Source organism: Rhinolophus sinicus, chromosome 8 (assembly GCF_057876585.1).
Source record: "Rhinolophus sinicus isolate RSI-liver-muscle chromosome 8, RSI-T2T, whole genome shotgun sequence".
NCBI lineage: Eukaryota > Metazoa > Chordata > Mammalia > Chiroptera > Rhinolophidae > Rhinolophus > Rhinolophus sinicus.
In genome coordinates, this window is record NC_142508.1 from 76,670,020 (window position 1) to 76,697,522 (window position 27,503).

The 27,503-nt window shown below is 44.0% G+C and overlaps 1 long non-coding RNA gene across 2 annotated transcripts in view; it reads right to left on the reverse strand.

Moving 5' to 3' along the window:
• Nucleotides 1-13,225: 13,225 nt before the first annotated feature.
• Nucleotides 13,226-27,503, reverse strand: part of LOC141567516 (uncharacterized) — a 181,128-nt gene continuing 166,850 nt past the window's right edge. The window contains exons 4-5 of one of the 2 annotated variants that reach the window (XR_016022107.1): nt 16,404-17,142; nt 13,226-13,651 (exon numbers count right to left, since the gene is read on the reverse strand). This is a non-coding gene — a long non-coding RNA (uncharacterized LOC141567516). Of the gene's footprint in view, nt 13,652-16,136; nt 17,143-27,503 lie in introns of those variants that run through there. The other variant, XR_012490193.2, reaches the window with a different exon arrangement.

The following is a 27,503-nucleotide window of genomic DNA, read 5'->3' on the forward strand; positions in this document are numbered from 1 at the left end:
ATAAAGCTCATTTTATGAGAGAGAGAGAGAGAGAGAGAGAGAGAGAGACCCAAATATGGAATATGACCATCATTAAAGCATAGGAGGACAAACAGGGCCTTTGGAGCCCCACATATGTGGAGAGTTTGGAACCTACTACTTGAGATGTGTAATCTCAGGCATTTCAAGTAATTCTCCCTCAGAATCCATTTTTTTCATCTTTAAACTGGGGGTGATAATAACCACAGCTCTGTTGTAAGATTTGGCAATGATACTTGTAAACTGGATAGCACTTAGTTGGCATAAAAATAATAATGAGTAATCCTACATATTAATCACCAACAATCCTAGACAATAAAAATAGTTACAGGGGAGGACGGGTGGCTCAGTTGGTTAGAGCGCAAGCTCTGGGCAACGGGGCTGCCAGTTCGATTCCTACATGGGCCAGCGAGCTGCACCCTCCGCAACTAGAATGAAGTCAATGAGCTGCCGCTCAGCTCCCAGGTGGCCAGATGGCTCAGTTGGAGCGTGGGCTCTTAACCACAAGGTTGCCAGTTCAACTCCCGCAAGGGATGGTGGGCTGCGCCCCCTGCAACTAGAAACAGCAACTGGACCTGGAGCTGGGCTGCGCCCTCCACAACTAAGACTGAAAGGACAACAACTTGACTTGGAAAAATCCCGGAAGTACACACTGTTTCCCAATAAAGTCCTGTTCCCCTTCCCCAATAAAATCTTTTAAAAAAAGAAAAAGAACAATTACAGTAATGCTCAAAAGAATAATTACAGTAATGCTCAAGGATAAACAGAGACTCAAAAAAGTAGAATGGAAAAAAGAAGAGGGAAAAATGAAAGGAAACATGGTAGAATGGGAGAAAGGGATGAAAAGAAGAAGAAATTACTGGAGGGAAAGACTGGAAGGCAAGAACAAAGAAAATCAAATCTCACACTGGATGATTTGTGTGGAGACAGAGTCCCAGAGAGCAGTTTCCAGGCTCTTGGCCTCACGTGGAAAGGTGCTGACTCGGTTAGTAGATGGCTGTCAGCTGTGGCTGATTGACCAACAGCTGTAGCCAGCCAATTAGCCACTGATATAATGCCATGACTACGTTGGTTGGTTGGTTGGTTGGTTGGTTGGTTGGTTGGTTGGTTGGCTGGCAGGCAGAGAAGCAGACAGTGGATTGCGGATCATGTGGATCCCACTTCTTTTGTGTGTCTCGCCCAGCCGCCAGAGAGACTAGGGTGCAGGAAGACCCCTTGTTGGGGTACTGGCAGATGTTTGCTTCCTGTGTCTCCAACCCAGCCACCAGCAAGAATATAGCGGTATGGCTCCCCTATCTCTGGCTCCGTGGGTGTTCCTTTCTAACCTCACCATATCCTGTGTTCTTATGTGGGGAGCAGGAGCTGAGACCCCACATGACACCCTGCATAACACTTTTTAAGTCTCCATGCAGAAAGCTTTTCGTAGCCTGAAGCAGCAACTCGTGCCACGGCCCCCATAGGAGAGGTGCCAGCTGCGTGCAGTCAAACCAGGTGACCATCTTGTAAAGGATCAGGTAAAAGGATCATGCTCAAGGATTAGAGCACCCACACCTCCCATGAAACCAGTCCCTAAATGCAGCCTCTCAATTCCTCTCTTAGTCAAGAGCCACCAGCTCGCTGAATTCCTGGTCACCATGGGGCTCAGCCTCCCCAGGTAGCCATGCCCCTTGTGACTTTAATGGCGGGGGGGGGGGGCTACAGAAGGAATTGGAGGAGGGAACGGAAGGACATCCACCAAGGGCAATGGGCAGAGTGGCCCATACTCGGACATTAACATCAAGTTTCCATTTCTGCCTAGCACCTGATGAAAGGAACTTGTTTTCAAACCATATCACCCACAAATGTGGCAAGCAACAGATGAAAGAAATTAGAGCAACTTTCCAAAGTCATGTAAAGTGTGGCCAGCATTGCTCAGGCTCCTGGGTACGAAGCTTCTAGACAAGGCGGAAAGATGGATCAAAGGGCATTTCTTTCTTCAAAGGGAAGGGGGTCCGTGTCGAGATCATTCAGAAGACGGATAACTTTGAGGGAGCGTGGTTGATGGTTGCTCACCATCATCCTATCCTCGGTGGCCTTATTGAAAATTCCTGCCCTCCTGCCCTCTGGGCTCACCGTGCCCACATCAGGGCGGGGCAACTTTCTACTAAGAAAATAGAGGTTGCAATGTTTGGCATATTAATTCAGAGCATATGGTCAAAAATATTGTTTGCTATGGCTCGTGGGCTTATGATATTTAATTTAAAATAGATTTTCCTAAATAAAAAAGAGACTTTATACAGATGGCCATTAAAAGCAAAACCGTTGTGCTGCACGGCATTGTTAAAATATAATGTTTTTAAAGCACTTTATAGCACCTTGGCCCTTTGGCAAGAATGGAGGGTTCGGAAAAGATGGAGGCTTGGCACCACGACGACGAGATGGTCCTGATGCAGTTGTCGCGAGCAAGCGCTATCCTGCACGCCATTTTTATCTCTAAAAGCTCAATTTCCCTTCGTATAGAAAATGTCCTTCCTGAACCCTGAAGGTCTATTCAGATCTCAGCGAGTAGGACGCTGGAGATGAAGTGGCTGCAGTGATGGCAGCAAGTGGCTGATGATGTCATTTCTCATTAAATCTGAACAGATTGTTTCCACAGCAAACATCTCCCAAGCATGAGGCCAGGTGTTTTCCTATGTTCCATGTCTCCTTTAGTGTTTGTGGGGTTTTCCCTTTTTGCCTCCCTTTTTTCCTTTCTGTTTTGGTCACCTAGGTGAGGTGGAAGACTGCGGCAGAAAGGTGGCCTGATGCTTTAAAGGCCGGGAGGATTGAGGTACAAATGCAATATGGCTGCTTGACGCAGACACTGTGGGCAGCAGTTGCTTCTCTTGGTAAAGAAGCTTACTCCGAGTGGTTACAAAATAAAAATAACTTCTGGTTCACCTCACCGAGGACCCTACCATGAATTCTGTCCATTCCAGCTGGTTTTCTTCAGCCGATTCCCTTCACATTTCAGAAGATGGCGGCAGACCCAGTGGGCAGAGCTTACTTGGCCACTTAACCATGAAACACACCACGGAAAATGACAGGGACAAGAACCCCCCAGGCTGACTTACTCCTGCTCAGAGTGAGGACATTCTGAGCAGCCCGGGCCTCCATCTTCTGTCCTCTCCTTGAAACCAGCAACAGACAGTGTTCTTCTCGGGAATATGATCGAGAGAGAATACATACGTCAGAGTCAGATCTGTAGGGTTTGTTTTTATGATGCAATGGCAGTCGCTAAAGACTTTTGTTGGAAAAGCTGATACTTGAGAAATGGTTTCGTGTTAGTTCGGGATAGAAAAGAAAGCTGATAGCAGTTTCTAGATTGTCAGTAATCCTTTCTTATGAGTGGCCCAAGAGAAACAGCCCACTTCCTGATGGAGGCTCAGAGAAATGTCGAGGTACAAAAACAATTGTTCCCAACACACTGCCGGCTGTCATTAGGAAAGCACCAACCACAGCAAGGTTTGTTTTTCTAGTTCAGTAACCTTTAACAACACTTGTAATCAGTTGGGTTTTAAAATGTGGGGGTGGAGACGATGGGAAAGAGTTACATTACACTCAGCACAGGGCTCCTAGAGAAAAAGGCTCAGTGGTGGACACACCTTTCTGCCCCAGTGGCTTTCTGTGCCTTTGTTCCAAGGGATATAAACAGAGCTTAGGTGAACACATGGAGAGATCCTGCAATCCCATGGGGTAACTTTATAGGGGAAGCTGTCTTTTTTGTCCCGGGAGTGAGGGATTGGGTTTGCAGGCAGCCAGAGGACTGCAACCCTGCATTTCGGGAGTTTTGGGGACAGTTATTTACCTGGTCTGCACCTGGATATCAGTTACTTCAGTGAGCACAAACCTGCCAGGGCTTGAAAGAGTCAGAATATGTACCTGGCAGAATTAACAAAACTAGAAGACACCTTTGCTGAAGTAGGCAAGACCCCGACTGGGGCCTTTGCAATTCAACTCTAGAAAATTCCTCAGAGGGGTTATCAATTAGCACACGCTTTGGTGAGCAGGAAGGTAAATATTGATTTGTCAAGTTCCTATCTCAGGGGCTGTCTTTGAATGAACTCATGGGGATCGACCCCTCTTAACCAGGTACTAAAGCCAAAAACTAAAAGGGGCTAAGGTTCACTTCTTGTTAAAATGACTTTTATTTTCCTGTTTATACAAAGCACTACACGTTCCACATAAATACATTAGGAAATATAGGTAATATAAATTGGAAACTCAAAAGTATCCCTAAGCTTAGCATCCAGCACTAGCTGCTGTTAACGGTGTATATAGCATTTCAAACTTCAGAAATAAATACACAATTTCTAACAGAAATCAGGGAAGCGTGCACATACTATTTTGTGATCAACTTTTGTCACTTTTGAGTCTTTATTGTGGCCACAATTTGAAATTGATAAATTTGCATGTACCTCACTTTTAATGATGGCTTAGTATCACATGCCAGGGATGAAGCTTGTTTAATCAATCCTTTGTTTTCAGACATTCAGACTGCTCCCAGCTTTGTGTGTGTGTTGTGAACTACTCCAGTGAACCACCTTCTGGGGAAATAGTTACATTAAAGTGTTACTATTGTTGTTGTTCAAACGGAATAGCTTGGTGAAGCTTTAGAAAATTTCTGAGAACCAAAATCAAGAGCAAGGAAGCCGTGGCCTTCTAAATATGTCTGAACAGAAGATGTGAATCGAATTTCGTAATAGGTGTGACTGAAATAGTAAAATAGGGAATGTTAAAAGAAATTCTGTGAACATACCAGGCATTTAACCAAATTGTACAGGGCCGCCAATAACCTGTTAGTTGTCTGCCATCTCTAATTTCTAAGCCTGCTATTCTAGGAGCCTCTGTTTTTATAACATATAAATGCATGTGGCGTCTTCCTGGGTTATTTGGACCAAATACTGTAATTCTTTAAGCTCAGCAGGCTGTTTTAGGGATTACAAAAAAACTGGTTCAAATGGTGATACAGAACTGGGGTGGGGGAGGGTGTCGAAATGATAGTGCTGACGGGCAAAATGCTAGGAGAGATCAGGTCTAAAGTTATCCTTAGGGAACTCGAAATATATGATTTGATAAAAATAATCTTAAACTCTGTTTACAACGAGAATGTTTATAACTAGCATGGACAGCAGTTCAGAGAGTCAGCACACAGCCGTGGGTATGGAGGGCAAACGTGTGGCATGACTGTCACCACCTCCTGTCCCAGGCCCGTGTATACTAGGCGTAGTTAGCCATCAGACCGGTCCTCCCTGAGTCCACATCCAGGCCTCTGGTCACCATGACCAACCTACTGGAACTGGCACTTGACGGGATACTTGGTTTTTATCGCCGGCCAAAGAAGGGATGTGTTGAAAGAAGGGGAAGGACTTTGTTAGGAAAGTGAAAAATTGGTGCCTGGACTGACAGAGCCAAGAGACAGCAGAAGCACATTCTGTCGGAAAAGCTGAGGCTCTGGGACAATCCCAAGGACGCCTGTTCTTCTTCATGCAATTTGGAATTATAACCCACAGATTTTCCTGAAGTTTTCCATTGCAGCCTCCCCATCAGAATTAGGGGGCTCCCAGGAATGACCCTAGTGGCAAATTGCGAGCCCTCATTTTTATGTATGGATCTTTCAATTATTCAACATTTATTAAATGCCTTGTGTCTTAACTTGGTTTCCCCAAGAAAGAGGAACCCGAGACAAGGATTTGTGGGCAGCTAATGTATTATGGGACCTGAGTTCAGGGAACCTCAGTGAGGGACTGGAAAGAGGGGCACGAAAGGAAGAAAAGCTGATAAGAGGCTGTCTCATCAGGGTGATTTCCTCCGTGGGTTTGATTTCCCTAAGAGCCTCTGAGGAGCTTCTAGAATGTTCTTTAGATTTATCTGCTGAGGAACTGAGGAGGGGAGTGCTTATCCATGCCCTCCAACCCCCGTAGGTCAAAGACTGTCCTGGGGACTGTCTCTGGAACACGCATGGGTGCCCAGTGGGTTCCTGCAGGCAGACCTGAAGCAGAAAGCGAGAGCTACACAGTGTGGCCCATGACCAGGGCTCTCACAGCTCTCGCTCCTAGGACACAGGTGGCTACAGTTATGGCTGGAGTAAAATGAAGTCCAGGAGAACGTAAGGGGCTGGCCACAAGAGGTGTCAGATACACCTCTCTGTACGAGCCCAGGGCAGTCAGTCACCTAGCCTGTCACCCATGATGGCACATCGCCAGTCTTGACTGGCTGCCCTAAGGAAAGAGTAGTGACAGGCTATTTCCTCCTCAGAGAACCTGAGATTGCATGGCTGCGCCACTCCGAGCCCAGCTTTGGCAAATCACCCTCTAAACTTCCCCCATGGGCTGTGATGGAGTTTTAAGTCTCTTCTGTAGACATGGAACAAGAAGAAGGAGCAATGGGATGCTTCAGACACTCACTGCTCTGGACCAGGAGCTAATTCAGAAGGACGAAAGTCAAGGTGCTTCATCCCGGCTGGCCCGGTGGCTCAGGTAGTTGGAGCACCGTGCTCCTAACGCCGTGGTCGCTGGTTCGATTCCCACATGGACCAGTGAGCTGCGCTCTCTACAGCTAAGACTGTGAACAACGGCTCTCCCTGGAGCTGGGCTGCCATGGGCTACCAGGAGTGGCCAAGGGCAGCACTGCGCTGCCATGAGTGGCTGGAGTGGCCAGCAGCCATCGTGAGCTGCTGTATGCTGCCGTGGGCTACTGTATGCTGCCGTGGGCTACCATGTGCTGCCATGAGTGGCCAGTGGCCAGTGTGAGCTGCTGGCAGCCGGCGAGAGCTGCTGTGAGCTGCTGTGAGCGGCTGACCGGTGACCAACTGCCCTAGCCAGGGGAGCGCAAGGCTCATAATACCAGCATGGGCCAGGGAGCTGTGTCCTACACAACTAGACTGAGAAACAGCTTAAACTGGAGGGAGGGCAGAAAAATAACCCATGCCTACAAAAGTTATTCTTTATGGGATTGCAAAAAATATTCTGTGAGGTGATACAGATATCGATAATAGACACAGAAACAGATGTAGATATAGGTGTAGGGACAGAGTCCCAGAGAGCAGTTTCCAGGCTCTCGGCCTCACGTGGAAAGGTGCTGGCTCAGACAGTAGATGGCCATCAGCTGTGACTAGTTGGCCATCAGCTGTAACCAGTTAGCCATTAGCCACTGATATAACTGCCATGGCTGCGTTGGTTGGTTGGCAGAAAAGCGGACGGTGGATTGCAGATCATGTAGATCCTACTTCGTGTGTCTCGCCCGGCCGCCAGAGAGACTGGGTGGCAGAAAGACCCCTTGTTGGGGTACTGATGGATGTTTGCTCCCTGTGTCTCCAACCCAGCCGCCAGCGAGAATGTAAGTGGTGTGACTCCCCTACCTATGGCTCCGTGGGTGTTCCTTTTTGACCTCACCGTGTCCTGCGTTCTTATGTGGGGAGCGGGAGCTGATACCCCACATGACACCCTGCATGACAATATAGAAATATATTTACACCCTTTTTTCCACTGAACATTAAGTCTTTAAGTTTTTCTCTTATTATAATTTTAAATATGATTTTAAAGGCTGTGCCTTATTATAGTGAATACATAGCTATCTTATTTGTGACGATAGTTTCCAAGTATTTCTTATTCAATCATTAACAAATACAAATTGAGTGCCTAGTATGTACCAGGTTATATTCTAGGCGCTGAGGACAAAGAGGCAACAGGACAGAAAACGTCTCTGCCTTCATGGAATTTACATTCTATGAAGGAAAACACGGAAATAACTTAGGAAGAAAAATTATACATCAAAATGTCAGATGGTACTATCTGCTATGAAGGGAAATAAAGCAAGTAAGGGGAGAGGGAGTGGTTAGGAAAGCAATTTCACATAGAAGTATTAGGAACAACCTCCTAAGTGGCACCTGCGTGATGGGAAGGAACCAGCCTTCGGGGCCAATGGAAGATGAAGTTCATAGGCACAGAGGCCAAAATGAACTTGGCTTATCCCAGGACCAGAAAGTCCACAGTGACTGGAGCCACGTGAAGGAGAAAGGAGGTAAACGGTAACAGATGCCAAGCTACAAGGGCATTGTAGACTGTAAGAAATTTGTGTAGATGGAAAGACATTGAACAGTTTGCAAGTGGAGGAACAACGTCATCGTCTGATTTGGCTTTTCGAAACCCACAAGCCCTGGCTACTGAGTGGAGAATTGACAGTTGGAAAGGAATGAACTGACAGTGGGAAGGTCAAGAATAGAAGTGAAGATTGCACTGAGGGGGTGGGGCGACTGTAGCCCGCAAGGGTGGTTTCTTCTAGGGCAGGAGCCTCCAAACGTTTTTCTCTTGTTCACCCCTAAAAGATTTTGAAATATGAGCTCCTTCCCACATTTTTAAGTTGACATCTAAAATTTTTCAACCTAAGTGTAAGCACTTACACAAAATGTGATTTCTGCTTATTGTAAATGTTGACAGTTTAAAACAAAACTGTTATATAGCACACTTTTCTACCTTTTAACTCACATTTTCATTCTGCTTTCCATTACATTTCCCTTGAGATTTTTATCCTAATGTAATAGGACTTAATGTTTGAAAGTATTTTATTGATTATTCTAGCATAATTCTCTGCATCAAAAATATGTGTAAGAATTGAATTTTTTAAATTCCTATGGTCATAAAATCCCTAACTAGTAATTTCTTTCTGATTGAATTATCGGAAATTCTAGCACACAATTGATTATAATAATATGCAATTGATTACAACAACATATACATGTTACTAACAAAACTGATTACAATAACATACGCTATTAATTACTAACACTATTACAACATAAACACATTACAAATGATATTGAATGTGATTAGACATAAGAAACTGAAGTTTATTAGAAATGCATCTCTTCAGGGGGTCAGTGGGCTATTTTTTAAAATTTCGATGTCTTTGACTTATTGCTATGTTACAAGGAACAATACCCATTCTATCCCAATTTTTATTTTTATTGATATGAGTGCTGAGAAAACTTATTCTCAAAAATATGTAAATGAAAATGAAAGGAGTTTCATTGTAGCAGAATGTGTCCTTGGTTTGAACTCCTTCTGAGTTATATGCCAAAACACGACAAGCTAATCTGTCATCAAAATATGTTCTAATGATTTATCAGCTCAGTTATTCTGCCTTCATTTCATTGAGCACCAGGAACAGGAAACAACCCGACTTAACCAAAGAATGTTGCCCAGTCATTAGATACATTCCTTTTCACTCCTTTCACCAAGGAACCCCAGGGGTGTCCTACCTCAGGGCAAGGTACCATCTCAGGAATGGAAGCTGGGTAAGCTTTTCTGTTGTGGAAGGTGGAGAAGGTAACTGTGGAAGGAAGGGCGTGAGAGCAGCAGTAGCAAGGTTGTAAATCACCTCAGCATCCTTCCCAGGCAGATGCTTTTGGGGAAAGAAAGTAGGGAAATTGGTTGCCTTACACTCATTGTTTCTTGTCCCCCTGAGAAAACCTTCGCGTAACTCTACAGATATGAAGAACCCCAGCTTCGAGCCTACTGGTGTGTGGTTTTCTCAGTGCAAGTGGTGAGAATTACTGGACTTAGAGTGAATCTGAAAGGTTGAGGCTCAGGACTTGCTGATGGAGTGGATACGGCTGTGAACAGAGAGAGCGAGTCCAAGATGGCACCTCAGCGTGTCAGGACGAGCGATGGAATAAGGAAGTTTGATACGCAACAAGAAACAAGCTTTGTGATTTCAGTGGCTGGAGAAATAAATATTATCTCTTATTCAGGCAAAACGTGCTGTAGGTTAGGACTGACTCTGGGATTCAGGGTTTCTCCAAGGCGTGATGCTGTCATGTCAACACATGGCTTCCAAGATTAAGAGACAGACCTCTCTCTCTCTCTTACAACCAGGAGAGGTTGTAACTTTCTTGCCCTGGACGTGACTCAGGTCACTTTTGCTTACAGTCCATCGGCCAGAACAAGTCACCTAGTCCTAAACCAATTGCATAAGAAGCTAGAATGGAGGCCCATGTGAGCATTTGGTGAGTGCTGTCTTGGCCACACTAGCTTCGGGCATGTGACTAGATGAGTGATGTTTCTGATTGGGAAGACAATACTTGTGTAGGTTCATTGCAAACCAGAGCTTTGGGGGAAAGACAATGGTTTTCATCTAGAAAAATAAACAGGCAAAACCAGTGGAAAAAAATATAAAGAATAAAACCAGTGAGAAGGACTTGCCCTACCAGATATTGAAATGTATTACAAATCTAAAATTACAATGGTCAGTTTCAAAAGAATAAGAGAAAACTGTGCAATAGACCTTAGTATATGTTAACTCTTAAGGTATGATGGAAACCAGCCTCACGGAGCACCTATGCCCCTCTTTACACCATTACTAAAATAAATTACAGGTGGATTGAAAGGTTAAGTGGAAAACAAAACAATAACTTCAAAAAATTATTTTGAGGTTATTAAATAATCACCTACATTTTTCTTTTCTCGAAAGAAAAATGTAGGTGATTATTCAATATGGACAAGGAATTCTTGAGCATAAAAGCAATAGAAGAAATCATGAAAGAAAAGACTAATACATCTGAGAATTATTTTTAAATTTTTGTCAGTGAGCTATACAAACAAAATTAAAAGGCAAATGACAAACTGAAACTGATATTTAAATAAATCTCAAAGTGTTAACGACCTTAATGTAAAGAACTCTTGCAATATTGTGATGCCATTAACACACCTATTTTTAGCGGCAAAAGGTAATGTCCGCTAGAAAAACAAATAGCTAAGAAAGACAGTGGCATGCAACTTACACTAAGCTTTTTGCCCACCAAACTGTCAAATATTTTAGGTGTTATGAGTCAACGTTGGCAAAACTTGAATGGGAATGATGCTGGAAGAAGTGTGAATTGGTAGAAACTTCCTGGAAAGCAATTTGTGATATGTAATCAATACTGAGGTATTGAAATGCTTCTGCCAATGTCCTGTATCTGGTGATTACGTGTACAATAGCCATTTATCTACAAGAGGTGTGTACTTTGCTGTATGTAAATTATAACCTCAATTTAAATTATGCCTCAATTTAAAACGGGGGGGGGGGGGGGAGAGTTTGTGATATTCACATTCTGCCTAAAATCACAGAAAACTATTCATAGCCTTGAACCCAGTATTTCCATTGCCATGGGTTAGCCTAAAGAAATAATAAAATATATAGCCAAGACTTGTGTGTAAAGATGTTCACTGCAAAATAGGAAAATGGATTTTCAATAATATTTTTGAAAATGGAATTATAAACATCCATTAAACAGCATGCTTTCTAGGAAAATTTTGTTAAAATGAAGTAATTATCACAATGTGATGTTCATTAGTAATCCAGAATAAAAACAACTTTACAGATTATAATTTGGTCCCATTTTAAAATATATTCATATGGAAACGTGTATGTCTAGAAAAGAAAAGGGATAAAAATATGAAAATAATAGTATTTCTGAATGATTTTTATTTTCTTTCTCAGCATTATCCACTTTTAAATAATATTAAATAATTATAATTAATGTTAGTAATATAAATAGAAAAAAAATAAAGGTTATATTTTAAGTGCAGTCACTCTGAAACCATGATACTCAGGCCTTTGGAAGAAATTCAGCCTTTGCCAAATTCACAAAATCATTAAAAGCGTCCGTTCTCTGCCCCAAACTAAACCCATCCTCTAGGCTTTGGTGCAGTGCCCTGGAAAGCGTGGTGGGGTTAAGTCCTAGATTACCTTCCAGGGCAGCCGTTACCATGACTGCTCAACAGTGAGATTTACTGCAAGGGCTTCTTGAAACTTAACACACACTCTGAAACACTATAGGTGAAGAGAGAACAGAAAAGCTGGCTGGATTTTGTTTGTCTTACAGGAGAAAATTTGTCATTTTGATCAGATCGAAATCACCCATCATCATGGGCAGTTAACTTGCGAGAATATCTTTTTCTGCCTCTGCCTGTAGCCACTCTGATGCCTCCCCTCCGTCTTCCTCTGACCCAAGGTCGCAAGAGAAGACAGAGAAGGCAAACATGCCAGACTTTAAACACTGCCCACCCAACAGCCCGTCTTCACTTTCTTCTTGGCAACACCCTGACTCGATGTGGGGTCCAGCTCTAGGGAATGAAACATGATTGTCCCAAATCCTTATGGCCATTCCATTTCTTCTTGGCAAATATCCTTTCTGCATCCTTCCTTGCAGCTGAAAGTGGACTAATATATGAGAAGTATAGTTTTTCAGGGAAAGCTTTCCTTCTAAGATAAAAAGACAGAGACTTTTGAGGAAACAGCCTTTTGCCTCTGCCTCACTTTTCCACGAGAAAGCAACCCGATGCTGGGCGCATTTGTAGCCATCTTGGGACCATCGAGAACGTTTAAGAGAATTCCACAGAAACCTCCCCAATGTTTTCACACCAAACCAGCTCTAAAGAGTTTGTCCATAAATTTCCGAAGATATTAAGCCTTTGATGGGCAGGTTTTTTTGTTTTTTTAACTTGCACCTCGACATAATGAGACTTTAGAGGTGGCCTTGATGTGCTCATGGTCTTGTTCCTAACTTCCCAAATGTGCGATGTGCGGCTATTTGTGACAACTCTAATGGGGTTTTCTAAACATGTTTTGTGTTCTTGCAAACGAACACAGTGAGCGCAGGCCAGTGGTCACCTGTAAGATCAGGCCCACTTCAGTTACAGCTTTCAAATTCAATGATGCTTGAAATCTCCATTATTCCTCCTGTTCCGGTGTTGATGATTTTCAGTCAACTTGCCTGGTGTCCAGGTGTTCTGATTCTGTTCCCTGGATCTACTCTTTGGGAAAACATCTTCCCATGTTGCTTACAAATACTACTGTTTTATTTCCTTAACTCGGTCATAGCTAGCCAGGTTGACAAAGACACCCAGGGAAAATTTGCTCTTATCCAAGACATGTCTATCAGTGTCTTACCATGAGCTTGTTAGTGAGAACCTCCCCTAACCCATAAGAGTCATTCTAATAATCCAATAGAATTTTCGGCCAGGTGTTAAAAAAAAATAAAGAAACCTGATGTTCATGCAAAGGACAGCCCCTTCTGTCAATGTGTAAATCCAGCTTGAATTATACCCATAGGATTACAGGCCACACATGCCCAAAAACTTACACGTAATCTTAAGTACAAGTACAAAGGAACTTTCAAAACAATAACCCATCTAGAGATTTTAGTAAAATGTTCCACGTTAACACTTATCCCAGTTACTAGCCAGAGTGACCTAGACTCAAGGTTTCCACTAAATGACAACATGTATCCCACACTCAGACACCGCTAGGAATGCGTGAGGGCATATTGCTCTGGATATCAGGATTGGGACCTCTTCCTTTCTGCCACCAAGTCATTCTGACTTTGAGCAAATCCCTTCCCCTCTCTGAGCCTTAATTTTTATTTATTTATTTATTTATTTATTTATTTATTTATTTATTTATTTATTTATTTATTTATTTGACAAAAGGGTGACTGGATCAGATGATCTTGAAACATCTCCTCATACTAGACGTCTCCACTTCCTTCAGATTCTCCTGCATAGGAACGGAGGCAAACGGAAGAAATGTGGCCTTCTTCTGTTAAAAGATGCCCAGTCTCTCACCTGTACACCTGGAAAATAATAAATTTGAAATACCAATGCTTACTGAGAACTTGCTATTTGCCAGGCACTAGACTGAACCTCTTCCAGGTATTATCCCATTGAATCCTCAAAGTATGCAAGTATTATCACTCCCATTTTGCAAATGAGGACACAGGTCCCAAGGGGCCCCATGACTGTGCCAGGATCACATAAGTGAGAAGACAGAGCTTCGATTCCAAAACACAACCTCTTAACCATCACACAACCCTGTATCAGCCATGAAGAGTTTAGATGGCTCAGGTCAAACAGTATTTAAAAGCTTCCTTGTAGAGGAGAACAAGACTCAAAAAGACTCAATTTCTGTCTAAAATTAAACATGCATTTCAGTAAAATACTGCGTTTGGTAGTTCTTGGAGGGTGTGTTTTGGGTCCACTGGGAACCTGGCATCTTCTTGATAAAGAGCAGACAAGAGAAAGAATAATCTGTTCAATTTGATCACATGAATCACGTAAGACTTTTTATGGCCTGTTATAATTTGGATGCTCACGAATTGTCACTGAATTCCATAAACATCCCCTGTGCTCAGCACATTGCAGCACAAGGTGATTCGTGTACTACGCGGAGCAAGAACACAGCTGCCCTCTGAGGCTATGGTTTGGCTTTGAAATCTCTGTAATTAACACATTCGCACTCCAGGCACTGGGTATTATTGAGTTCAAAGAAACAAAGATGTATTTCATTTTTTTTCCCTACGGATGATTCATCAATTCCACTCCTCCCGCCTACAGATATCTAAATTTCAGTTTTCTGAGAAGCTACAGAGCATGAACTGGCATCTATGCATTGAGTCAGAGGACAGCAAGTGTTAAACTGTAACACCTCCAGCAGTTTGGTATCAACCCTCTTAACCTGCTTTCCGGTGTAGGCTTCATTAGTGACGCTCTTTGCCCCCAGGCACTAAAAAGAAAGGACCGCGGTAACCTTACACCAGCAGTTCCACTTAAGTGACTACCTGATGCAGAGTTATCTTTCCAGGCTATCCGGTGAAGGGAGTGAAAACATTTGCTTCTGTGTCCCTGGCAAGCTGGTTAACACTTGTCAAACCTACAGCTCACTGCTGCCTGAGGTTTCTTCCTTGACCTGCATTTGAATTTGCACACTCGTGATAACTAGATAATGCTCAGCTTTGAGTCTGCTGGGCCACAAGACAGCACACACACACACACACACACACACACTGAAGAGGAAACATTCCACACTGAAATGGCCAAGCAAACTTTCTAGGTGCATCATGGGAATTTGAAATATCATCCCTAACGATCTCCATATAATGAGTTTAGAAACTTCCTCATCAGTGTTTTCTTTATTTGTTCAAGTATTTTAAGTATCCAAACATTCTCTAATGATTTGGTTAAAAGAGCGAGCAGCGTTTTTTGTTTTTTTTAATGTATTAAGGTTGCTCCTGGCTAGCTTCCTGAATCTTGACTGACAGGTGCAGCTAATTAGGTTGACTATTCCAGATACACTGTAAAAAATGATATCTTCATTATGAGAGAAAGGGGATGGAAATCAGCAGAAAGTGTTCTCCTCGGGTTTTGCAGAGGGAGTATTTTCAACAGGTGTAGCCTCGACATCTTAAAATTTTGAGGGTCAAAGAGTCCAACTCTTCTAAACCAATTTTTCAACCCAAGATCAAAAGTGACTTTTTAAAAGAGGCACATAAAGGAAAAGAAGAAGAAATTGCTGCAGTTGAGCAATTCCAAGGTCTTGTCAACTCGTACATAAATGAGTTCTGTGTATAATGTCGTGCTCATATATAACGCTGACCTGAGCTCCTTGCCAGGAAATATCTGTGGCCACCTCTAAACAGGATATGGCCCATCCTGCCTGTGGCTCCGCTGGCTCTGGGCAGCACACAGTGCATTTTTGTCCCTAGGCGGAGACAGTCAAGTGTACCTTTATTTGCTGACTGCAAGTTGACCTTGGATGCCCGGTCAGGTCACCTTCTGATGTGTGATGCTCCCAGAACTCTTCACAGAACAGGCCGCCCTGAGCTTCTCCACTTCTGTAAGCATTTGGGGGTGGGGGCTGTAAGCATTTTGCCATAGAAGCAGCTCTATCCCTAGAGTTAGATTCTCTAGGAGACATGGTGGAAGACAGTGATCTCCCTAAAGCAGCCAGTTAGATCCCAGGAGACCCCATCCAAATTTCCCAAGTTTCTAGTTATTTTTCAACTTTGCCGAATAAAAGAGCCAATTCCAGGTCCATTCATAGGTGTAGGATAAGCAATGCCTCCACCAGCATCACCATCGTTCCAGTCTCCATTCTAAGGAGGCCTATCTTTATGTCCACCCTCAGTCACTTGCCTTGTTAAGCACAGAGGCAGGAAAGCTGCTTGCCCACTGGTTATCTTCCGCCTCACTAGGGGCACACTCGTAAACTGAGCACACACTGCCCTCAGCCAGTTATAGCCACATCTGACCCTCGCTGCCTACTGCACCAGTTCTGATTCTCTTGCTTAAATTTGAAGAGTCTCTGTCATCTGGTCTCAAACTATCTAATCCACGCTATGTCCCCACTGATCACTTATGTGACACCCACTGGTGCTATCTCGCTGCTTTCCTTAATATCCTAAACTTGTCATACTTGTCCCTCCCTCATGCCTTTGTTTACACTGTTTCAAATGACTTCATGTTTCTATCCACAGATAATAGTTTATCGAGCGCCAGGTATGTGCCAAGTACTGTGCTGGCCACCTTACATGTGGTTTATTGTCTTACCTGTGTAATGAATGCCCAAGGAAGTGAAGTGTATTTATTTCTGCTGCACCAAGCAGGAAGCTGTGGTTCAGAGAATGCAGTGAATGGCGATGCTCCCTGGTTTGAGCGGCCTCCCTTTTCAAGGCCAAAGCCCTGATTCTCCTCGCTGCTCACAGCTCACACTTTCACCCCTCTCCAGGGACTCGGAAGGAGCAGCTTTTCCCTCTGGGGGGCAGCCCGCATCCTATGACTGGTTGGTACAGAGCTATGCAAGTCCGGCGCCCTGGCCCTAATTCGGGACATTTCTGAAGGCCCAGCCGCCGTGCAGAGCTCCCTGTGGGGTCAGCGAAGGCCCCGATGTAAGGCTGCACTCCTCTCTCTGTCCAGTCCTGCCTGCCTCACTCCTCACAGGAGTTGTTCCTGCGAGTGCCACCTTCTGCACTAAGGGATAAGCCTCCTGCACACAGACCCCAGAGTCTATTTCCTGGGGAGACCAACTGGAGAAGGAAGGTGGATTTCTGTGCCCAAAATAAAGACCAAGTTAGGGGTAGATCTGCGATTTGGACACAACTTGGTTTCAAAGTCTGTGTTCTTTTCTCTTTGCTGTTCCTTCTCCCATCCAACGACCTCCCAGGGGTCTTCATGGAGCCGCTGCAGGTATCAGGCCACGTCACCTCTCCCCCAGAGGAAAGTGCGGCTTCTCGGAGAGTGTAAGCGTGTGCATCCGGCACTGGGATGTGTTTATTTGTCCTGTGTTGTCCTAAAAAGAGATGTCAACATTTTAAAAATCGTCATATTTTACTAACATGTACACATTTCCAACTTCTCTTGAAAAATCAGAACAGTCGGTCTGCGAGGCCACACTGTCCCAGGAGCACAATGCCTGCCGTTCAGGAGAGGTGCACCCTTGGATACCCCAGCAATCCCGACACGGAGCCTGGGGACAACTGCCATTCGTCATGCTGCTGGTCCATCTGTTCTCTTTTAATGGAGAAATAGTTCTCTGTGTGTGTCCCTACCAAAGAATTAGAAAAAGAAAAGATGGGCCTGGAAGATATTATATGCGAGGCCTGACAATTAAGTTCGCAAACTTGTGGCAACCATGTTGCTAACCTTTTTGATATCAGAGGGATTATTCATTATGACTTTGTACCAACTGGACAAAGAGTTAGCCAAGTTTACTATTTGGAAGTGCTGAAAAGGCTGCATGAAAAAGTTACACGACCTGAACTTTTCGCCAACAATTCATGGCTCTTGCATCACGACAATGCACCAGCTCACACGGCACTGTCTGTGATGGAGTTTTTAGCCAGTAAACAAATAACTGTATTGGAACACCCTCCCTACTCACCTGAGCTGGCCCCCAATGACTTTTTTCTTTACCCGAAGATAAAGGAAATATTGAAAGGAAGACATTTTAATGACATTCAGGACATCAAGGGTAATACGACAGTTCTGATGGCCATTCCAGAAAAAGAGTTCCAAAATTGCTTTGAAGGGTGGACTAGACACTGGCGTCGGTGCATAGCTTTCCAAGGGGAGTACTTCGAAGGTGACTGTAGTGATATTCAGCAATGAGATATGTAGCACTTTTTCTAGAATGAGTTAGTGAACTTAATTGTCAGAGCTCATCTATCTCAAGAAGAAAAATGGTGGACAGCTCTTGGGGGAAGGGGATGAGAGGGAAACTTAATCCTACCTGCTTACTGGGGAACAAAATGGATGAGTTACAAAAATATATCTCATACTGGCCATTTTATTATGTTCCCAGCACCTATGGAAAGTAAAATTGGGAACCCCCCGGTCTATGTACAAGATCAAGGAATGCTATTATCAGTCAGGGGTTGTCCACGGTCTAGCAGAAATAGCCCCTGATTTGGAGTGTAAGGGAGGAGGGGGGTCTAGACCTGCTTCTGCCGTGATGGGGTCCTATGGACCAACCCCCAAACCCGCCCAAGTGCAGACACCATGTGAAATGAGTGCAGCACTAGATAATCTTGAAGGTTTTATCCAGCTATAAAACCCAAAGACCTATGATTTATTTGCTTATTGCTCTGTATGATTAAATTTGCCAGCATAATAAACACACAAGGGCCCAGATTATGCCAGATATTTTTTTGTGTCTCTCACAGTGTAAAATGGAAGATAAGCGTTGTATCCACGTGGACTGATTAAATGACTCCTCTCCAGAACTCACAGTTTGAACCTTGTTCACAAAAGGAGAACATAATACAGACCACAGACGTCCATCAAACCAGAAAGGAAAAAGCAAACAAACAGAAATACATCTGAAATGGTGGGAGCTGCATTCTGCATGAAAGAAAAGTAACCGCAGTTCACAAATGGAAGATGTTGTAACAATTCTGGGGGAAAGGAGTCAAAAATGAGCTTTCCCCCAGCATTAAGGTTGCTCATGAACAGAAAAAGCCCTTTGCACGTCTGGAGGGAATTGAAACTCACTACTCTGGAAAATCGATTCATCAGGATGAGAGAAAGTCACAGCTTTCTACTTGAGATCTCTGTCCCACTCTCTGGGCCTCACTTTGTTGCAGAAAGGGATGTGGCATGTCTGAGATTGATATGAATCACCAAGTTGGCTGAGCCTCCACTCCCTCTTTAATTCTTTGCAATTTTCCTGGCATAATTGTTTTAAGAGGATTTTTCCTGAATTATTTCTTCAACCCAATTTCCTTCTTGGTCTAGACCTATGTGCCACACTGCAGACTCTCTGCCATTTTCCTAAACAATGCAGTCACTGATGGCTAATGAGTTTGGTAACTTTCCTGGGGCCCAAGCAAGTACGGAGGGGTACCAGCTTGCTGTTCCTCTCTCTCCCCACTCATTTTGGGCTTCAGTGCCTCCCAATAGCCCACGTTCCCACTGATGTCTCTCTCTGGCACACATCTGAGAAGAGTACCTTGGATGCCCTCTTTCAACTGCTTCTCTTTTGGGGAGCAGACCCTCCAAGCTGGCCTGCCCAGAGTTCCCTGCTCCCTGGGGTTCTAGTGAGCAAAAATGTCTCCATCCTGCTACATTTAAATATTTTTTATAAGTCCCAGGGCCCAGCACCCTGGGCATGGCATCTATAGACTTCCTCTGCCTGGCACTTGTATTTGATTCTTATTTTAGAATATTAAAGCTGAATGAAAATGTTAATGACGATTTAGCTTAACCCCCTTTTTTCATAGCTAGGAACAACTGAGGCCCAACAAAATTAAATTCCTCTAGAATTCCTAAATATAAGTCATCTACTTCAAGCTCTGTTCAGAAGAAATAGCGCTTTGTTCTGTGTGAAGAACTACCAGTTTTGTTCAGACCCCAACCATAAACAATATAAGTTATGGATGATACAAAGGATTTCAGTACTTGATAATTTCGTCCTACACTCTGATACCAGAATTACTACCCACATAATGTGGAACCCCACTGTATACCATAAGTGTTACAGGACAACACCTTACTGGGGTGATAGGTAGACCTGGGGACCCACAAGAACAAAGCAAAGAGGTTTGATACATTGTGGGAAATTCCTAAAACTATAGCGATTTGGGCCTGGATGGGTCAAGGGCAGGGGGATCATGTAGTGTGGGACGCGATGGCTTGCTGGCCAGAGAGGGGAGGGTGCAGGCTTGTATGGCCACCAAGGACTTAGCATTTCGTGTTGTGGGTGGTGGAGTGCCCCAGGAGGCCTAAGAAATGAGGAACTTGGTAGTTTGTTGCTCTATAGGAAGGTAGAAGACAATTGCAGAGGGGTAATTCTGGAAGCCAAGAAGACATTTAAGAGGCTCTTCCAAACAAGAAATGATGGCCAGAGGGAGAAGATAAGGGAATGGATGGAGACATATTTAGGACAAAGAATCAACAGGACCTGATAAGCAACTGGATATAGCTAGTGAATAACAAAAAAGTCAGAGGAAATTTTTATGTGCAAAAAGTCCCTTACTTGCTAATTATCACTCAAATCATATTAGCTGGAGTTCAATTTTTTATATTTAGATTGCAAATCCAACTTTTAATCCCATGCTTTCCACTCCAAATGCTACAGAATAGCTTGGCCAAATTTAAACACAAATTAGTAGATGGCGCTCCTATTAATTCTTTAGTTCTCAAGTTAATCACACATAAAATTTTCCAATAGTTTCAAAATCCAAGAGTCGTTAAGGTCTGAGCCTTTCAGAGAATTAATTTTACTGCTGTTTCCTCTTGTTCACAAGGCTAATTTTAAATAAAGCCTTATGGTAGGTCATAAGTTAGTAATAATGCCACGAAAAACATAGATCAATAGCTAGAGGACAAAAGAATCAACCGAGGCACAATATTCTAGTTTACAATTTGGGCAAATATCAGTCAGTGCTATTGACAAATTAGCATAGATTAGAGCTGCAAATTCAAATGCCTACATAATCCAGGCCAACGCAAATGAAGTGGAAAAGCTACGTGTGTGTTTGTGTGTGTGTGTGTGTGTGTTGTGCGTATGTGTGATGAGGGCTGCAGGAAAATGGGAATACGTGTCTACCGGAACGGCTCCTACCCTGCTCTGGCCTCTCGTTATCACGCAAGAACTCAGGTCCAAGGTTACCAGACACTCGGGTTTTGTAAGGCTAGCTGAAAATTTGGCTACTATTTTTAAAACAAACAAACCATGTCTGAGAGACACATCCAGCCCATGGCCCATCAATCTGCAGACTTTTGCCGTTCAAGGTATGGCCCAGGGACCGGCAACGTCAGCATCACCTGGGAGCTTCTGGAAATACAGAATCTCAAGCTCCATTCTAGATTGGCTCAATCAGAATCTACTTTTTTTTTTTTTTAAAGATTTTATTGGGGAACAGTATGTACTTCCAGGATTTTTTTTTTTTTTCCAACTCCAGTTGTCCTTTCAATCTTAGTTGTGGAGGGTGTCGTTCAGCTTCAAGTTGTTGTCCTTTCAGTCTGAGTTGTGGAGGGCGCAGCTCAGCTCCAGGTCCAGTTGCTGTTGCTAGTTGCAGGGGGCGCAGCCCACCATCCCTTGTGGGACTCGAGGAATTGAACTGGCAGCCTTGTGGTTGAGAGCTCATTGGCTCATGTGGGAATCGAACCAGCAGCCTTCGGAGTTAGGAGCATGGAGCTCTAACCGCCTGAGCCACCGGGCCGGCCCAGAATCTACATTTTTAACAGGTCACTGGTGACTGGTGTCCACAGTCAAGCTTGAGAAGTGCTGGCTTCAATGACCTCATGACCAGAGCCTATACTGAAGAGTTTCTCCCTCTCTCCAGAGCAGACATGCAGAGCGCATTTCTGGCACCACAGGTGAGCATGGGTTGGTGTTTGGAGAAGGAGGAGGCAGAACCCCACTGTAACCGAACCCCTTAGGGTTGACTCCGGAAAAGTGACACAGGATGTCCCCTGAAGTCCTCAGGTCCCTGCTGGTGTGGCTGGTGTGTCTTACATAGGGTCAGGACCAGGTTAAGGCCAGTGAGGCATGTAGGTGCAAAACTTAAGGGGGCACCAAAACACTCTGTAATTAAGATGATGATACAATAATTCCTTAATGCATTATTACAGTAATTATTAATTACTAATAAAATAATGCTTGAATGCAACAACTGTAAACATCAAAATCCATGCCAAAAATGCCCCCATGATGAACAGCACATTAAAAATGTCAGCCTGCCTCTGCCTTGTTCTGCTCTGTTTGTGTTTCTGCCATTTTGAAGATCTCCGTAATCCACTGCCTCCTGCTATTCAGACTTGTCCCTCAAAAGCCTCTGAACAAGACACGTGATTTCAAACCTATGAAAATAAATTCAATGAAAAGTATTTTTGAATTTAGAAAAATGCTCCATTCCAAGTCTAGGACAGTTTAAGATGCTTCGGCCAAACAGACTAAAACACAATGAAATGTATTTACTGGTATCGTCTCTGGCTCAGCCAAGGGTCAGCTGGCTTCCATCCGTTATCCCCATTATTTAAAGGCCACACCAGGAGCTGGGATTGCTATTAAGGAGTGAGACATTGTTTTATTCTTCTGCTTTGGAATTCCAGTAACTTTAGAAGAAGAGATAGGCTGGAAAGGGGGCCTTGGCAAACTGGCAGAGACAAAAATAGCTGGGAGGCTGCCTTTGTGTGTGTTTGTCACAGAACGCCTTCCGTTTCAGGGCTAGAACCTGGAAGTGCCTCGGGGTACAGGAAAGATGAAACTAGAGGTGGGAATGACTGAATGACCATTAGGCGTGTTTCACTTCCTGTCTGGGGAGTAGCAGCTGCAGATAGCAAAATACCAGCTTTTGTCACCGATGCAGGCTGGACCCTGGAGGGAAGAGCTGACAAAGTGAGCCCCAAACCACAGCTCTGGGGGGGCAATTCCTCGGTATCCCCACGACATCTGTGTCTGCACCATCCATGCAGAATGTCCAGGTTTTCCCATTGTTAATTGACTTCCTGAGCAAGCAGGGGGTATGAGTTGGCACATGGTATCAGAGCCAACCTGGACTATTACTAGCAAAGTGATCTTAGCAGTGTTTGCATCATTCCCAGCCTCAGTTTCCTCATCTTTGCAGGACTGTTATGAGACCATGTATGAAATTCTTTACTACGTGACTTAGCATGGAATCTGTACCCTAAGAGGAGACAGCAGCCATCCTTCCTAACCAACCATAAGATTCCAAACAACAAAGGGCCTCTATTTTATCCCTGGCACTCAAGCAGGAACTCACATTTGCATAGTAGATTTATCGTTTCAAAGCACTTTCACTAAACCATGATAGTGCATCCCCACCAATGTTCCAGTGAGTTAAGCAAGGCACGAGTTATCATCACTCTTTTTAAATGTGAAAACCAGAGCAACCGGTAGGAGACAGAGCTTCTGGCTTTGAGTCCACTAATATTTCCACTACGTTGCCCTCTCTACTTGGCAAATAGGGTCTCAATAAATATTTGTTGAATATACGTATCTCAGGGACCCAAACGAGAAGTCCAAACTACAGATGCTCTCATCCTGCAACCAGACAAACACCCTGAGCTGAGTTTTCTCTAATGACAGGTTATTAAGATGATCAAGGTGACAGAGCCTTTCTGTATATATCTTTGAATCGCCCATTGCACCAAGTGTGCTAACTCAGTAACTGGGATTTATTTTACTGGCTGATTGATTTATAAATGATCATCGATATACAGATATGAGATGCTTACATACATTACATGCACGCCCATGTTTTCATGAGTAAATGAAACACAGAATGAGCTTATGTTCCTGTCAACTGCAGTAAAGTGACGCTTAACCCAGAGCACACGGCCTTGCACAGCCACCCACCAGGGCCGTCCCTTTGGGAGGGTTTTGTCCCCAGTTAGCCAGAGTCACCTCCCTTCTGCCTGGGCAGTCAGAGCTCTGGGAGTTCATCTTTCACAAACACTTTACAAATACTGAAGCCATTCTATGGGCAGTGCTGAATTTAAGGAGCTACATATCAGCTTGAATCAGACTGATTACAACTCCTCTGAACCTAATTGGCAAAACCTAACTGCATTCATGTTTCATTAAAAGCAACTTTCATTACACAGGCGGTGCTGTCAGAAAAATAAATTACATCTGCAAGTACTTAGGTATAAAATTTTGCAGATAACTTCCAGTCGTCGGTAATTTTACATTAGAAACTGTTTTTCCAATACATGCTAAAACTTCGCTCATCGTATTAAACACACTTTACCTACCACTCTCGAAATATTTATAGGGTTTGTAATATAAGCTTTTTTTTTTTCCTTCTTTGGAGATTTAGTAAACTGTTTTCTGCCAACTTTATTTTTGGCAGCCTCCTTAGGCCCTTTGGAAACTATAAATTGGTTTGCATTTTATATTCCACTGTTTACTATTCTCCCCCCTTAGTATAGATTCCAATCCATTTTTTAAAAATTAGTGGTAGGTGTTGGCGGCAACACAAGTGGTTTCTACTTGAAACTACAACAAATGACTCAGATAAGCCTAGAGATGAGGAAAAGGACAAAGAAGACCTGTGTCACTCAACTCTCCCTCTGAGTACAACCTTTGAATTCCCTCTATGGAGTGTTTTCATTGACTGTACCTACAGGATTCCCACAAGTTCCCTTTCCTTAATTGTACCCCTATCTGCAACAATGTGATTTGGGGGCATTTGTCACCACCATGGGATTCCAAGTTGGATCTTTGTGTTCCTTCAGCTGCTGCTGCGAGCAACAAACATGGACAGATAGTAGCTTAAGAAAACAGACACTTTTGAGATCCCTTTAGACTTCCAGAAGCATTGCAAGGACAGTACAGAAAGTCCCCACATACTGTCCACCCAGCCTCCTCTAGCAGTAGATAACATCTCCCACACCCATCACGCATTTGTCAACTGTGAGAAATCAATGTTGGTACAACACCTTTACTCTATAGACTTCTTTGGGGTTTTCCAAGTTTTCCCACTAAGGCCTTTTTCTGTGCCGGGATTCAGTCCAGGATCCACACTGCATTTAATTGTTGTCTTCTTCATCCCCTCCAATCCGTGACGGCTACTGAGCCTTCCCTTGTCTTTTATGACTTGAAGCCTCTGGAAGAGCACTGGCCGGGTATTTTGTACAGTGGCTCCCATTTGGGTTTGTATGATGCTTGCCCATGATCAGATTCGGCTTACGCTTTCCTGGGAAGAACACACAGGTGAGCTACTGTGCATCAGGGCCCATGACAACGCTCTGCCTTATCACAGGTGATGGCACACTTGACCACAGGGACAAGAGGACAACTGCCAGCTTCCTCCACGGCGAACTTAACCATTTTTGCTTTTGCAATTAATAAATATTTATCTTGGGGTTGGGGGGAGAGATTTCCAGACTATGCAAATATCTTATTTCTCCTTAAATTTTCTCCTTATTTTTCCACTAATTTTAACATCCATCAGTGGAGCCTATCTGCAACCATTCTTCCTGTGGTGTCCTCACGGTAATTTTTCTATTTTCTTTCTTCTTCCTATCTATGAATTGGAATTCTTCTGTAAAGAAGAGTTGTCTTTTCTACCCTGTATCTTTACTTACTCAATAATCTATTTATTAGAATGAACTCAAGGGTATTTATGTAATTTTGTAGGTCATAGCAATCATTCTGTTATTTATTTTGTTGCTTACATTTTTCCCAATGCTTTGCTCACTGGGAAATTTCTCAGATTGGCCCCTGTGGTCTTTTAACACGTACCTCTTCCTTTTTTTCTAAAAGCTCTTCTTCAGTGTCTGGCACCACACTCTGCTCCAGGCTCATCTTGGATTTCCCCTGCCCCAACCCTGCAGTCAACCACTTTTCCAAGGACCATAAGGCACTAGGAGTCCCCATGGACATGGGGATGTCACTATTTTTATGCCTCCTCGGGAGACAGAGCTAGGAAATGTGCCTCTATGAGTGTACACTGACCCACGTGCACACACATATCTACATTCATTTTTGGATCTACCTCTCAGCCACATACATTTGAGAAATTAGGTGTCTACACTGGTAGCTCACTCTACAGCAGCACCGCAAGGCTTCGTCCAGCCTTCTCCACTTCCTCGTTTGGAAGTTCCTCCTCTGACAAGGAGAAACCTGTTTCTCTTTATCCACAATATATTTACTTATTTATCCAAACCTGCTGTGCATCTAACGTGGCTTCAGAATTGCTAACCCTTCCTGGGAAAACTCATTTACTAACTAGAATGCAGTGCCTACCTACCATTCTTTTAGCCTTTTGCCTCACGGTATCCAGTCAGAACACTGTTTTCCAGAGTTACGTAGGTCAGCTCCTTTTTCCCCACTCAGTTCACTGTGGTTGTTCTTCATTTGCATCCATGTTTCATTCATTCGTCACAGGCTGCATTCCAACTTGGGTTCTTCCCACAATCTGGTTGAGTTTTTTCTTAAATTTATATCAAGGAACGTTCTCACTTTGTGGTATACGGTTTTGACAAATGCATGGATTGTGCACCCCCCACTTACAGGACAATCTATCACCCCCCAGATCCCCTCAGGCTGTGCCTTTGTAGCCAGCCCGTGTCCCCACTCCCCGTGCCTGCCAGTCCCTGATCTGCTTTCAGTTTCTGTGATTTTGCTTTCTCTGGAATGTCAGCAAATGGAATCATACAAGATATAGCCTTTGAGGTCTAGCTTCTTCCTTTTAGCAAAATGGGCTTAGACTACATCTATGGTTGTTGTATCGATCCTGAGTTTGTTCCTTTTTCATTCTCCAGTAATATTCCATTGGATGGAGTTACCACACTTTGTTTATCCACTCACTAGCTGAAGCGCACTGGGAGGGTCTCTTATGCAACACGTGTTCAGTGGCTTGGTGGTCAGATAACACCCAGTCCATGGTGGACAGCTCAGCTCATGGCTTGGTGGCACGTGGTTAAACTTTCAGTCTCTACCAAGGCCCCACACGAGGCCAGGAGCTGTTTCTCAGAAGGGATGTCCTTGTCCACATTGATGGCAGGGTGTTGCTCCAAAAATCCTAAGGGCCTGTGCTATGATTCACCCATAGGGTCTTCCAAGGCCCCAGACAACACCCCTCTCTGCCACTGACACCTCAAGCACCACTCGGTCTGCTGGGTCAGGTGGCCCAGGAGGTAGAGGAGCTCACATGGCAGCCTGGACCGTGTTCTGGGCCCCACTCAAAACCAGCAGCTTTCTGGGTCGCTTGGTGAGTGGGCTGGAGCAACACACCCAGAGGACAAATATGTCGCCTCCCAAATCCCAGGGGCCTCCCAGCGTTGTGCCTCTTCTTGGCTTCAGGAGGAGCCAAATGCAGTAACTGATTACCTTCCAGGAGACATCCTGACACGCCCCCGCGCCACTGCACCCCTAGAAATTTCCCTGGGGCCGCAGGCGCCTGAATTTTCTTGAGTGAGCTTCTTTTTCTACCCTCTAACATGCAGTGTCTTACCAGTAAGTCCTGCGTACCTGCTTCTTCTTCCTGCTCTCTAGGTCCAATCAGCATAGTGCCATCGATATAATAGACCAGTGTGACGTCTTGTGGAAGGGAAAGGCGGCCAAGATCTCTGTGAACTAATGATGACACAGGGCTGCAGAGATGATGCACCTTGAGGTAGGACCGTGAAGGTGTACTGCTGGCCTTGATAGCTGGAAGCAAGGAGCTTCTGGCGGGTGTT